The sequence below is a fragment of the Natrix helvetica genome (genome assembly GCF_964273705.1).
Source record: "Natrix helvetica genome assembly, chromosome: 3".
NCBI lineage: Eukaryota > Metazoa > Chordata > Lepidosauria > Squamata > Natricidae > Natrix > Natrix helvetica.
Genome location: NC_138549.1, coordinates 131,253,113 through 131,268,325, shown reverse-complemented (window position 1 = coordinate 131,268,325; position 15,213 = coordinate 131,253,113). Strand labels below are relative to the sequence as shown.

At 40.4% G+C, this 15,213-nt stretch overlaps 1 protein-coding gene across 2 annotated transcripts in view; it reads left to right on the top strand.

Moving 5' to 3' along the window:
* Positions 1–4,082: 4,082 nt before the first annotated feature.
* Positions 4,083–15,213, top strand: part of PIGR (polymeric immunoglobulin receptor) — a 42,664-nt gene continuing 31,533 nt past the window's right edge. Inside the window, exons 1-2 of one of the 2 annotated variants that reach the window (XM_081948851.1) lie at positions 4,086–4,238; positions 4,475–4,565. The gene's annotated coding sequence lies outside the window, so the exon portion shown is untranslated. Of the gene's footprint in view, positions 4,239–4,474; positions 4,566–15,213 lie in introns of both variants that reach the window. The other variant, XM_081948849.1, reaches the window with a different exon arrangement.

Below are 15,213 nucleotides of genomic sequence, written 5' to 3'. Positions count from 1 at the left end.
ATCGTCTAATACTTTTATCTGAAAGACATATTTTCAAGATCAATTGAACGTAAATATGTGAATCTTCGACCCCCCTCCCCTTACACTGGGAAAATGGCCTTAGTACGAATAGTTTTGAGGACCCCTGTATGGGGTAACAATTTGTATAACATCTCTTCCAGCCCTTTTATGATAAATTATGTAGTACAGGCCAGGGACGTGCGGTCAGGGGAGGCAGGGGAGGCAGAGCCTCACCTCTCTTCATGAAATAATAGTATATAATATTATATACTATATATATATATATATATATATATATATATATATATATATATATATATATATATATATATATATATATATAATATTATATTATAATATTATAATATTATAATATAATAATATAATAATATAATAATATAATAATATAATAATATAATAATATAATAATATAATAATATAATAATATAATATTATTATATACATCCATCCGGCCGCGCCCGGGAGCTGCAGAGGCAGAAATGTTGTCAGCGCTCCCGGATGATGAAGCCACGAAAGCGACTGGGGAACGACGAGAACCTTCCCCCAGTCGCTTTCTTTGCTTCGTCATCTGGGAGCGCCGACAACATTTCTGCCTCCGCAGCTCGCGGACGGACGGAGGTAGCCAGAGTGGCGCTGAGGCAGTCCGGCGGGCGAGTGACCGAGGATCAGGCAGCCTGATCCTCCATCGCTCGCTCGCTCTTTCATCTGCCCCGACTGCCTCGGCATCGCTCTGGATACATCCGTCCAGCTGCATCGGGAGCTGTGGAGGCAGAAATGTTGTCGGTGCTCCTGGATGACGAAGCAACGAAAGCGACTGGGGGAAGGTTCTCGTCGTTCCCCAGTCGCTTTCGAGGACTGCGGAGTGTGAGCCGGCGGAGCACGCTCAGGAAGGCGGGGAATGGGATCACGTGTGCTGGAGGCTGAGGCAGCCTCCGCCTCCAGCACACGTGGTCCCATTCCCCGCCTTCCTGATGACGTCACCAGCCTCACCAGCTATGAACCTCACCGCACATCACTGGTACAGGCAGTTCTCAACTTACAATCATTCACTTAGCAACCATTTGAATTGACAATGGTACCTAAAAATTATTTATGATCACTTTTGCTCTTACATCCATTGTAGCACTCCCACAGTCACATGATCAAAATATGGGTGTTTGACAACTGGCATGTACCATATTTAAGACAGTTGAAGTGTCCTGGAGTCATGTGATCACCATTTGTGACCTCTCCAGCTGGCTTCCAACAAGCAAAATCAATGGGAGAAGCCAGATTTGTGTATTGACTGCCTGATTTGTGTTTGACTGCAGTGATTTACTTAACACATATCACAATAAAGTTTGTAAAATAGGGTGTGATACACTTGACAACTGCCTTGCAATGGAAATTCTGGTCCTAATTGTGGTCATAAGTCAAGGATTATCTACAACTATAAATAATAGCAGGGCAAACTGATAATGTGCTACTACTCCTATTTATATTAGTTAAAAAATCAAATTCTCCAAAATATAGAAAAAGAAAAAGAAATCTTATTGTCAACCATTTGACAGAATGAAGACTAAAAGCCAGAATGCTGTTAATAAGTAATAAATATTGGTTTGGAATTAAAACTTACCTTCCTTTAACTGCAGTAGTCATTTTCATGAAAGAAATAATTTGTACACAAAAGCTATTAAAGAGAATAATAACCATAAGTTTGGATTTCACTTGCCTTTCCTTATTTTATAGATTTGAGCAATAGAAAAAAAATAAATGCATGCCTGCATAAGGACAGCTGAATTTTTAAAGGATATTTAAATCTAAAATATTTTCTACTGAAGTGTGAATGCATGATGACAATCTTTCACCTGTTTAATGATGTAATTGTGGAAAGTAAATCTTAAACCCAAACATAAAACCTGATGTATTGTTATTATAGTTCTTTTTTTTTAAGCTTAAGGTACACGACATATGATTTATAGTAAAGCGAAACTATCTTGTTCATTCTTGTGATGAGAAACAGGAAAGAAGTTTCTGTTTCAGAAAAATCCTTGTCCGTCCGGTTTTTTTTCTTTCTTGTGAAGCCAAATGACAGAAGAGTCTGAAGTCCACGTCTCAGCCACCCTAGACAGAGAGCTCTTAATAATCTACTATAATACATTGTAAATGTTTTTTGTTGCAATATGTTATACCATATTTTCTCCAACATTTCATTTCCCAACCTGAAAAATAGCTTGAGAGACAAAAGCAGGAAGAAGATAAAAAAAAAGAGTTAAAGATGGTGGCCAATCGCACAATTGAAGCCCGACTCCTTTTTTTTGCCCAAGTCACATGTAAAAAAGGACAGGACTCAAGCATATGATTTTAGCAGCCATATTGATTTTTTTAAAGCCACCCCCTGCAGATACCCCTGGTTAAAAACCACTGGACATTCCTTTAGCTTTGTTTTTGTGGTAGCATTCATTGTATGACTAATGATTGTGATTTCATAGGATATTAATATTTCAGCAATTTTTATAATGTGATGTGGCTTTGTGGTACAGTATCCAGTTCTCTGAAAATTCAAAATAGCCCTTCATCAATGAATTTAAGTATGTATATGTATGTATTGGGCTTAAAATGGGAACGGGTATGTATGTATGTATGTATGTATGTATACATACATACATACATACATACATGTGTGTGTGAATAACTATATCCCTCCTTCCCATAATAAGATGAAGAGAATCACAGATTTAATATAAAAAGCTTTAGAAAAGAAAATGAACATAAATTTTAAAAAATTGTGTGGTTTTTTAATTATCTAATTCTTTATTTTCAATTTTTTAAAAAATCATTGTTTTTATATATTTCTACTAAAAAAGAAAACAATGATCTGGAAAAATTATGAGAAGAGTATTCACAATTTATTGATGTGGTATTTGTTTGGGCACTGAAGTCTCAAACTAAGTCTGCCTTTGCAGAATGGACACATTTTTTGAGATGGCACTTTCCCATTTCTATATCCAATGCTATATATCCACTCAGCCATTCAAGCCATTTTTGGCATCTTGGCCCTGCCTTAGTTTGAAAGACAAAGTAGTTCAGGTAAATGTGCCCAAAAAGCAATCCAAAGGTCCAGCACAATAGTTTGCACTGTAGAAAAAACAAATTAACCAGGTCAGAACCAAGGCATAGTCAGCGCACAAGAAGCACAATGAAGAATTATAGAAATCCTGTGAGCCAGAACTAACTGGCAGGAAGCCAAATTATAAGCAACAGATCATACTTTAGTACTGGACTGCTGCAGTCTTACTAGGTCTCAACTATGAGATTTGGCAGTTACATTTGAGGAGCCCTTCTCGAAAATTACAATTTCTGTGTCTATTCCCCCTTGATGACTCTAAAGCAGGGGTGGGGAACTGTGGCTCTTTTGCGACTTGTGGACTTCAACTCCCAGAATTCCAGAACCAACATAGCTGCCTCAGGAATTCTGGGAGTTGAAGTCCACAAGTCGCAAAAGAGCCACAGTTCCCCACCCCTGCTCTAAAGCATCTGCATTCCTTAGCTCCATGTAATAATTTATCTGGATATCAATTTGGCTGAAACTTAACATGCATTCTTACTTTTTGTCTTGTGATTTTTTTTACACTTTTAATAATGACTCTTTATATGTTTATTGTTTTACTAATTGCTGTACACTGCCCAGCATCGCTTTTCGTGAAATGGGCAGCCTTATATATTTGAGATATAACTAAAATAAAGATATCAAAAATTGTGGAATTCGTGTGGGTTGACTCTGTATTCTGGTGTCCACATTTCTGCTATGGAATTGGCAAATATTATGGAGAAAAGTGGTGCTTTCTTCCTTCCAATGTTTGCTAATATTCCCTATTGCCATTATAAAACCATTGGAAATGCAATAACGTTGTGCAGGCTAGAAATCATATTTTCTACATGCATATGCCAGCTCAATTATATGCATAATACCTCTATGACTGTGTGCATTTGGGAGGTTTATATTCCTTTAAGAACCTCAACAGGTGGATGGATATGCAGGGCTGGAGTTAAGAGGAGGTCTTTAAATACTTTCAGTTCTTAAGAAATTCAGTATTGCACCAGCAGGATTTAGTTAGTCCAGGGACAGAGAACTATAAAGAGAGAAGTTTTTTTTTTTTAAAAAAAAAAACATAGTAGGAGAATTGAAAAAGGAAGTTCTGGATCAGTAACTTAGTCTGCTCAGCTAAACGTGGACAGTGAGTAATGCTTTTTTACTATTCCATACCTGAAATTATATAGATGGGTATAATAATGGTCCTAAAAAGCAACAACAAAATCCCAAATTAGAAAACAAAACAGATTTTTAAGAAGTGCTAAAGACTTAGATATCATACTCAACTAATTTCTATCAGCCTGTATGTACTGTATAGTAAAATATTTAACAGTGTTCAATTATCAATCTAATTATTTTTGGTGTTTTGTATATATGCAGAAGAAAAAAATTATGAGGGAGTAGCAACTCACCAAGTGTAGAGGAATTTTCATGCAAGTATTTGCATACATTTCAACTATACTTTCTTGAGGTAAGCCTACAAGGAGTTCACTTCTAGTAGCTCCACTTAGGATTTCAGCCTAAATGAATAAATAAACTTGTGTTTAAACAATATTTGCCTCATTGGTCCGATAGAGATTCTTATACAATCTTAATATGTTTAATATTTATTATTTTGTCACAATCTGAAACGCATCTGAAGATATCACTCATTCTCATATCACTGTTCTGTTGACTTACAGTGGCGAGGTTGAAGTGGTTTCTGCTATAGCCATAACACAGGAGTCAGCAAGTAACTTTCCAAATGTTATTGGACGGCAGTTCCTGTAATATTTTATTTCGGATGCTATTCACTAGATCTGTTGAGAACTAGGGATCAATGTATCTGGAGGGTCATAAATCAATTCCTAAGTGCACATTTTGAAGCTCAGGTTGGCATGCAACTAACAAAGGGTTTGGATATTTGCTCAAATTCTGGACATACATAACAGATTATTTTGTTTTACTCATATGTTTTTAATGTGCATTAAAGGAATGTTACAATTGCACTGCAATGGGATCTACATCACTACAAGTGGGTTAAAATCAATTCAGTATTTTAGTTTTTGTCCTATCCCTCTTACAGCGAGGTCTCCAGTATGCCATTCAGATGATGCCAAAGCTTCAGGAGCAAGCACTGTGAATCTTTCATTAACTAATTTCTGTAGTAATTTACCACTTGGAAAGAAGTCTTAGGTTGCTTAAACTGAAAAACTGTGCCTAAATATTTATTGGAAGCCCTTTGGAATTCCTCTGAAGGAATTTTGTTCAAGCTGGAAATTCCAAATGCCATTAAGTTTACAATGTAAGTGGAATGCAATGGAAATGTACAGTTGCAGGAAATTTAACAAGTTCTACACATTTATTTTGCGTACTTCCTATTGTATTGTGCCAAAACTAAAATCTAAAACTAGATCCAAAAGCAATCCTAAAGTCAAGCATAATTGTTCATACTAAAAAAAAAAAAAAAAACTTAGCCAGGTCAGAACATGAGCCATGGCTAGGGCACATGAATCACAATGCAGAACTATGGCAGTTCTAAGAATCAGAACTGAACAGGCAGTGAGACAAATTATAAACAACAAATCACACTTTAGTGCTGTAGTCTCACTGCACCTCAGCTATGAGACTTGGAAGTGACATTTTATGAGCTCTTCTCTAAAATCTAGCCTTTCTCTGTGTATTACCCATTGATGACCCCCTGATCATCCCTTCTGGATATAGAGTCATAATGCTGGAAAAGATCTTGGGGGTCTTCTACTTTAACTTACTTGCCCAAAGCTGAAGTCCTTATACCATCTTGGACAAATGGCCCAATCTTTGTTTTGAAAACTTCGATGGATGCGATGGGCACCCACAACTCCGGGAAGCAAGCTGTTCCATTGATTAATCATTTTCACTCTCGGGAAATTCCTTGTCATTTCTAGATTGGATCTCCCTCTGATGAGCTTTCACCCATTGTTTGTTGTCCTGCTTTGGAGAATGAATAAATAAATAAATAAATACATAAACAAACAAACAAACAAACAAACAAATACTTGTATAAGCAGACCAACGCTGTGGTCTTGCTGAAACTTAATTTTGTTTCTGGAAAGCAACTAAATTATACGGCCATAACTGGCACTATATCAAACAGCTTGATGTTATTCAAGCTCTTGATTTGTCACTTCTTGATTTATAATACATTCTCATATATTAGCAAAACAAGAGCAGCAAGAAGTTTTGGTTTAAATAGAGTTGGAATTGCAATACAAATTTCATCTGATGAAACATCAACCCAGTTCATAAATGAGGTGCCTCCTAATAATTCTGCTGAATAAGAAAACCCTGGAGTCTTGTCCTGCCTTGATTCTGGTATCCACATTTGTTTTACCGAATTGGTAAGTTGTGCTATCTTCCTCTCGTTGTTAACTAATATTCCTCTTTGCCATTAGGAAACCATTGGTAATGCATTAACAAATAGGCTGTAGATCACAGTATAATAGCATTGTGCAGACTACAAATCATATCTCCTACATAGATGTGTCTGTGCAATTATATGCACAACAATAATTCCTTTAAGAATCTCAACAGGTTGATAATTTGCAGTCTGGAGTTAAGAGATATTTAGACATTCCATTCTTAAGAAATTCAGTATTGCACCAGCTATTAGTGAGTAGAGGAAACACAAAAAGAGAAGTGTTTCAAGATTTTTTTTAAAAAAATAGGATTGAAAAAAGAGGATTTGGATCAGTAATTTATTCTGCTCAGCTAAGCCTTGATAGTGAATAATGCTTCTTTACTATTTCATAGATGAAATTACATTGATGCTTGTAATATAGTCCTGAAAAACCAGCCAAACCAGCATCAAAATCCCCCAAGCCCCCCAAACAAAACAGATTTTTAAAAATTACTTCTAAGCACTAGGATCAGCCTGTACACATAGTGAAATATGATTGTTCCAGAGCTATATTCTGTAATCATTTTCAGCATTTATAATCGTTTTGCATCAGACAACATTTCTGAACGAGTAGCAAAATTGTAGTGGAGTTTTGATGCAAGGACTGTATTTACATACATTTCATGTATAACCAGAATATGGGGAAATGTTGGGGGTATAGCCAATTTCTTTGTAAGGTACATGCTCTTCTTGAGCAGCAAAATGTGCACTTTGGCATTGATTTACGCCCTTCCAGCTGCCTTGATTCCCAACTGTCACCAGGTTTAGTTAATAGCCTCAGAAGTAAAATGCAACAAGAACTACAGTTCAATATTATTGTTGACCCCCGCATTATGGCTGTAGCAGGGATCCCTTCAATCCCCCCCACACCTTGAAAGTCATCAGAGCAAATGAGTGACTGATGTTTAATGCCTCTTCAGACACTGGGTTTCAAATGTGGGACAAAGTAATAAATACTAAATGCATCAATATTATGTCAAAATATTTATTAGCCTTTTAGGGAAACTTAGTTTTCACACAAGTTTTGTATTCACTTAGGCTGAATTTGTCAGTGGAGCTACTAGAAGTAAGTTATATTAAAGATTGTAGGCTTACTCCCAGGAAGCACACAGATAGTCCTTAACTTAAGGCCATAATTGTGACTGGACTTATTGTTACTAAGCAATGAGGTCATTAAGTGAGTCATCCTGTGACCAAACCAATTTTTCAACTTTTTTTTGTCCCATTTGCTTATCTGAAATGGTCAAGAAGATTAAAAATGTAATCACATGGTCCATGGCACCCTGCAACCATCATAAATACATGCTGGTTGCCAAGCACCCAGTTCTTGATAATATGATTGTAGGAAAGGTGCAACAGTCATAAATGCAAAGATCAGTCATAAATCACTTTGTTTAGTGCCATTGTAACTTTGAACAGTGATTAAACAAATGGTCGTAAGTCAAGGACAACTTTTATTCTGAGAAAATAAACATTCTAATTCCAGGTTCATGTATAAGGATTTAGAACTTTTTTTAAAAAGGATGAATATTTAGTTATGTTCTGAGTTATATTTTTATGGACATATGAGAACAAGAAAGAAAGACTCCTTCTCCCTGAATCTCTCAAGCACATAAGAATGTTCTTTAATATGATGTTTTGAATTTAGCATTCAAGGAATTGCAAACACTCCTTTAATTTAGTTAATTATTTCATTATTTGGATATATTTCTTTCTTTGGGCTTTTGAGATCTTAAAATAAAATAATGTTTAACTCACATGAATCATTTAAGTGTATTTCATAGTTGTAATGCTAGAAAAGAACTACCTCTTCAGTGGCAAAACAGCTTGAGGCCCACTTATTTCAATCTCAGGAGCACTTTGCTTTAATTAATACACTTTATAATGCCTTGGTAAGGCCACACTTAGAGTACTGCCTTTAGTTTTGGTTGCCATGATGTAAAAAATGTGGAGACTCTAGAGCAGCGGTTCTCAAATAGTGGGGCGCGCCCCCCTGGGGGGCGCGAGGCTCCGTAAAGGGGGGCGCGAAGGCTCCCTTTCCATCTGGGTGCAACGGCGGCGAAGGCGTGGGCGAGGCATAATATATCCCGCCTGGAAGTGGCAGCACTTCGGACTGTGGATTTTCATTGGAGCCGCGGGCTGGAGCTGTGCAAGAAGCCTGCTCGGGCGGGGGTGGGAGGGAGGGAAGCATGGGACCGCCCGTCTTCGCCACCGCGTAGCTCGCCTCCCCGCCAGCAGCTCTACCGCCAGCATTCCGTCTGGAAGCGGAAGCGCAACAGCCGCTGTTGGGGAAGGGACAAAGGGGCGGCGGTCGCCCGATCTTGCCACCGCCACCCCTTCGCCCCTGGTAACGGCGACTGTTGTGCTGCTGCTTCCAGCTGGGATGCTGGAGGAGCTGCTGGCAGGGAGGGAGGGAAGAAGGGCAGAAGGGAGGTGGAAGGAAGGAAAGAAAAGCAGACACGCCGGAGGGAAAGAGGAAAGAAGGCAAGCAGGCAGGAAGGAGGCAGAAGGAAGGAGGGAAGAATGGAACTGGAAGGGAGGCAGGGAAGGAGGGAGGGAGAAAGGAAGGATAGGAGGATAGGGAAAGAGGAAAGAAGGCAGGCAGGCAGAAGGGAGGGAGGTGCAAGGAAGGAAGAAAGCATAGATAAGCAGGAGGGAAAGAAGGCAGGCAGGCAGGAGGAAAGAGGAAGGAGGGAACTGGAAGGGAGGCAGGGAAGGAGGGAGGGAGAAAGGAAGGATAGGAGGATAGGGAAAGAGGAAAGAAGGCAGGCAGGCAGAAGGGAGGGAGGTGCAAGGAAGGAAGAAAGCATAGATAAGCAGGAGGGAAAGAAGGCAGGCAGGCAGGAGGAAAGAGGAAGGAGGGAACTGGAAGGGAGGCAGGGAAGGAGGGAGAGAGAAAGGAAGGATAGGAGGAAAGGGAAAGAGGAAAGAAGGCAGGCAGGCAGAAGGGAGGGAGGTGCAAGGAAGGAAGAAAGCATAGATAAGCAGGAGGGAAAGAAGGCAGGCAGGCAGGAGGAAAGAGGAAGGAGGGAACTGGAAGGGAGGCAGGGAAGGAGGGAGAGAGAAAGGAAGGATAGGAGGAAAGGGAAAGAGGAAAGAAGGCAGGCAGGCAGAAGGGAGGGAGGTGCAAGGAAGGAAGGAAGCATAGATAAGCAGGAGGGAAAGAAGGCAGGCAGGCAGGAGGAAAGAGGAAGGAGGGAACTGGAAGGGAGGCAGGGAAGGAGGAGGGAGAAAGGAAGGATAGGAGGATAGGGAAAGAGGAAAGAAGGCAGGCAGGCAGAAGGGAGGGAGGTGCAAGGAAGGAAGGAAGCATAGATAAGCAGGAGGGAAAGAAGGCAGGCAGGCAGGAGGAAAGAGGAAGGAGGGAACTGGAAGGGAGGCAGGGAAGGAGGGAGGGAGAAAGGAAGGATAGGAGGATAGGGAAAGAGGAAAGAAGGCAGGCAGGCAGAAGGGAGGGAGGTGCAAGGAAGGAAGGAAGCATAGATAAGCAGGAGGGAAAGAAGGCAGGCAGGCAGGAGGAAAGAGGAAGGAGGGAACTGGAAGGGAGGCAGGGAAGGAGGGAGGGAGAAAGGAAGGATAGGAGGATAGGGAAAGAGGAAAGAAGGCAGGCAGGCAGAAGGGAGGGAGGTGCAAGGAAGGAAGAAAGCATAGATAAGCAGGAGGGAAAGAAGGCAGGCAGGCAGGAGGAAAGAGGAAGGAGGGAACTGGAAGGGAGGCAGGGAAGGAGGGAGGGAGAAAGGAAGGATAGGAGGATAGGAAAAGAGGAAAGAAGGCAGGCAGGCAGAAGGGAGGGAGGTGCAAGGAAGGAAGAAAGCATAGATAAGCAGGAGGGAAAGAAGGCAGGCAGGCAGGAGGAAAGAGGAAGGAGGGAACTGGAAGGGAGGCAGGAAGGAAGGGAAGGAGGAAGGGAGGGTGGAAGGAAGGATAGACAAGTAAGAGGGAAAGAGGAAAGAAAGCATGTGACTACGGTGGGAGACGAGAAAAGACCGGTGTGCTATGTTATGCAGAGGTGTACTTATAACAATTTTATAGACAAATGATACTATTTACAGTCGCGCGGGGGGGGGGGGGGCGAAATGTTTTCTTCTTCCTAGGGGGGGCATGACAGAAAATAATTGAGAAGCACTGCTCTAGAGAGAGTGCAGAGAAGAGCAACAAAGATGATTAGGGGACTGGAGGCTAAGACATATGAGGAACGGTTGCAGGAACTGTATGTCTAGTTTAATGAAAAGGAGAACTAGGGGTGACATGATAGCAGTGTTCCAATATCTCAGGGGTTGCCACAAAGAAGAGGGAGTCAAACTATTCTCCAAAGCACCTGAGGGTAGAACAAGAAGCAATGGATGGAAACTAATCAAGGAGAGAAGCAACTTAGAACTGAGGATAAATTTCCTGACAGTTAGAATAATTAATCAGTGGAACAACTTGCCTCCAGAAGTTGTGAATGCTCCAACATTGGAAGTTTTTAAGAAGATGTTGGATAAGCATTTGTCTGAAGTGGTGTAGGGTTTCCTGCCTAGGCAGGTCCCTTCCAACTCTTCTATTCTATTCTATTCTATTCTATTCTATTCTATTCTATTCTGTTCTGTTCAGAAATTTAATCTTAGAAGCCATGAATAAAACTAAATGCAACAAAGTGAAATAAAGTGTTGGTTTTTTTAAAAAAAATGGTACCACTTAAAATTCATTTATTATTTGGGTTATTTATTTTACAACTCTTTTTTAAAAATCCCAAGTCTTTATTTTTTACAAGTAAGTCAAAGTGATGCACATATCTCCCTTCCTTCTATTTTCCCCACACCTGCAACCCTGCAATATGGGTTGGGTTGAGAAAGAATGATTGGCCCAAAGTTACCCAGCCAGCTTTTATGGTTAAGGCAGAACTAAAATTAACCATCTCTTGGTTTCTAGCCTGATGCATTAAACAGGGGGGGGGGGAATCTATTCTATGCAAAACACAGAAATAAAGTCAAATGTCTATGTTTCCAAAGTCTCTGAAAACAGTGAGAAGCTAACAGCCAGTTGAATAAATCTGTTGAAAGAACCTTAAAGCAAAGGAAGGTGCTATTGATTTATAATGAGCAAATAAGCCACTCACGTTGACAGCGTAACATCTATGTTGACTTAGCCATGCTTTCACAACCTCTGACGGAGACTTTTGATTTTATGACAAACAATATACAGAAATGTCAGAGGAAGGATTAAAAATGTCAAGACAGCAGCTGCATCTAGGCAGTTGTAGCCCTACTCCTTTTAATGTGTACATTGTTGCCAATATCTCAACCATTTTGGTCTGAACCCCAATGTGAATGGCTTATTGATCTTGAAACACCGCTTTGGCTTCCAGTCTAATTTATTTTGGTGTGAGCGCTACTGATTAAAATTAATTGACAGTCACACAATGTGGTGGAACATAAATAAATAAATTTTGTAGATCACGCTCTGTGTGCAACATACTACACAGACAAACTAGAAATAAGATTATTTCCAACAATAATAATCTTATCAGAAAAAGTGCACTGAAATTCATGGGCCTCAGACATTTGTGACAGATGAAGCACCAAAACATTTTTACCATCCCTTTCAAATCACTAAATATTGGTAATATGATTTCCTGCTAGTTTCCAGTGGGGAAAAAATGAAGGTCTACTTAAAGGCTCTTGAAAGCCTTAGTACAGCGATGGCGAACCTTTTTTGGCTCGTGTGCCATAAATGGGGAGAGCGCAGGGGGGTCGTGTGTGGGCGTGCCACACCCATAATGAAATGTGCAACCTCCCCAGTGCACATGTGCGCACCACAGGCACCCCCCCCCATTTTTACATGCTTTTTTTTCCCCTCCCCAGGCTCTGGAGGCTTTATAGCAGCTTGGGGAGGGGAAAAACAGCCTCCCCCCCGGACGCCCTCCAGAGGCTTCAAGGACCGTCAGGAGGCTTTTCTGACACCTTTGGAGTGCTCAAAACGACCCTCCGAGAAAACCGGAAGTCTTCCGGTTTGCTCGGAGGGTCGTTTTAAGCATTCTGAAAGCTTCCCTGAAGCTTCCGGAGCAGTCAAAACGACCCTCCAAGCAAACCAGAAGTCCATTCCCGAACTTCCGGTTTGCCCATAGGGCCATTTTTTTGTGCTCCGGAGGCTTCACGGAAGCTCATGAAGCCTCTGGAGGGCCTCAGGACAAATGGCTCCACGTGCCAGCTGTGGCATGTGTGCCATAGATTCGCCATCACTGCCTTAGTACATAATAAATATCTCCTCAAACTCTAAGAATCCACTTCATTAAAATATAATGCAGAAAAATGGACTCATCAGTGTTCTGTCCCGTGATTCCAATGAATATGCAGACACAGGCTTGGCTGTCTGCCACGACTAATTACATAGATAAAGCCACCCCTTGGCCAGGAGCCTAGAAAGTTATCTTCAAGAACCCAAGATTAAACTTACAGAATGCTTTCTCAATGGCTCGTATAATGGACTGTTGTTTCCTGCAAAGATTCCCCTCCCGTTGCTCCACCTATAAACTCTTTGGGAGGGGCCACACCCTTAACCAGCTGTCCTTACTTGCTTCTATGACATCTTCTCCACAGCTGTTCCTTTCTCTTCTCAGCTCATGTACACGCACATCAGGGACAACCTCCCTCTGTTCCTCCTCACTGCTCCCTGACTCAGATGCCACCTGGTGGCCAACAGGCTCTCTAGTTCCTGCTCTGACTCCAAACACCCTCCAGAGTCTTCCTCATCCTCCAGAGCAGCCCCATAATAGTCTGAGCTGTCAGAGTCCACCAACAGCTCAGCCGGCCGCTGCTGGGCCACAGCAATCAGCTTACCCAATATCAAGTAGCCCTACAACTGAAATATAGGAAAATGTCTCACTTCTCCATGTTTTGGTTACGTTCTTGTGAAATCATTGGCCACTAAAAATTTGGTAATTCTGTCCGGAAATCTAATTACAGTAATTGCAAGTAATTGTCATGTGAGTGATAGAAGTGCTTCTGGATAATATTTACAATGGTAAAATCCTTCTGAACACCCACATTTGATTCTCCCACTAGCTGTTTTTAAATAATCATCTATATGTTGGAATTCTAGTATCGGGTCAGTTTATATTGCTTAAGCCTTGCAATAAAACAATTAATAATTAATAAAATAGGCTAATTTAAAAAAAGGTTTCAGGTCTGTTATCTTTTCCTTCTCTAATCACTTCAGAAAATGTTTCCTGAACACAGATGAAGCAGGAACAAGGAGTACTTATATGTACTCATAATTTCCTAATTCACAAAAATGTTTACCAACATCAATTTTGCCTTTTCAATTTTCTCTACTTGTGTACATTACGTTACAGATTCCCATATAGCATGGCCATTGGGAATGTGCCCCTAATTATAATTGTAATGCAACATATTTGGAGATCACCCAGGTTGGAGAAGACTGATATAAGACAACTAAAATATTTTTCATTCATCAAACTACAATCAGAATGTCAGTATTTAAAATACTTTTATAAAATTAGAAAGAGTATATAAGTCATGGCTTGGGACAAAGGATAGATGCCATTAATTTCTACAACACAATGAGTATATTTTTCTATCTCTCCTTTTTTATATGCTAAGGTTGGCACAAAAAGTTCTTTTATGAAATTATTTGCAATTAAAAAGAATCTCGGTCTAATGCCAATACAAGCTCTGACCTGAATTGCAAATACCACTTTGCTAGAGTTTTTATCTGGATCTTTGGAAAGATACCTGTCTTTCCGCCCAGATAGGATGATACCAAGACCACAGACAAACTTAAATAAGAAAAAAAATATTTCAGTGACTCTCAGTGCCAATACATATGAGTGAAATTTTCTAGGCTAAATATATGCATATAATGTGACCTAACCCATTGTTGTTGTTAGTTGCAAAGTTGTGTCCAACCCATCATGACCCCATGGACAACATTCCTCCAGGTCTTCCTGTCCTCTACCATCTTCTGGAGTCCATTTAAGCTCACGCCTACTGTTTCAGTGACTCAATCCAGTCACCTCATTCTCTGTTGTTCCCTTCTTCTTTTGCCCTCAATCGTTCCCAGACTTAGGCTCTTCTCCAGTGAGTCCTTTCTTATCATTAGATGGCCAAAGTATTTGAGCTTCATCTTCAGGATCTGGCCTTCTAAAGAGCAGTCAGGATTGATCTCCTCTAGGACTGATCAGTTTGATTGTCTTGCATCCAAGGGAATCACAGGAGTCTTCTCCAGCACCAATTCAAAGGCCTCAATTCTTTGGTGCTCAGTCTTTCTTATGGTCCAAGTTTCACAGCCATACATTGCACCTGGGAAAACCATAGCCTTGACTATATGCACTTTTGTTCGCAGGGTGATGTCTCTACTTCTTAGTATGCTGGCAAATTTGCCATAGCTTTCCTTCCCAGGAGCAAGCGTCTTTTAATTTCTTGGGTGCAGTCCCCATCTGTAGTGATCTTGGAGCCCAGGAAAATAAAATCTGTCACTACTTCCATTTCTTCCCCATCTATTTGCCAGAAATTGAGAGGGTCAGATGCCATGATCTTAGTTTTCTTAATGTTGAGTTTCAAGCCAACTTTTGCATGATATGGCAATGACATCATAGCCAATTATATTGATTTATGATATGTTGATTCTGCTGTTGCTACTTATTCATATCAGCAGCATGGAATTTCTCCATTTCCAAGTACTTCAAGATGTAACAGAGCCA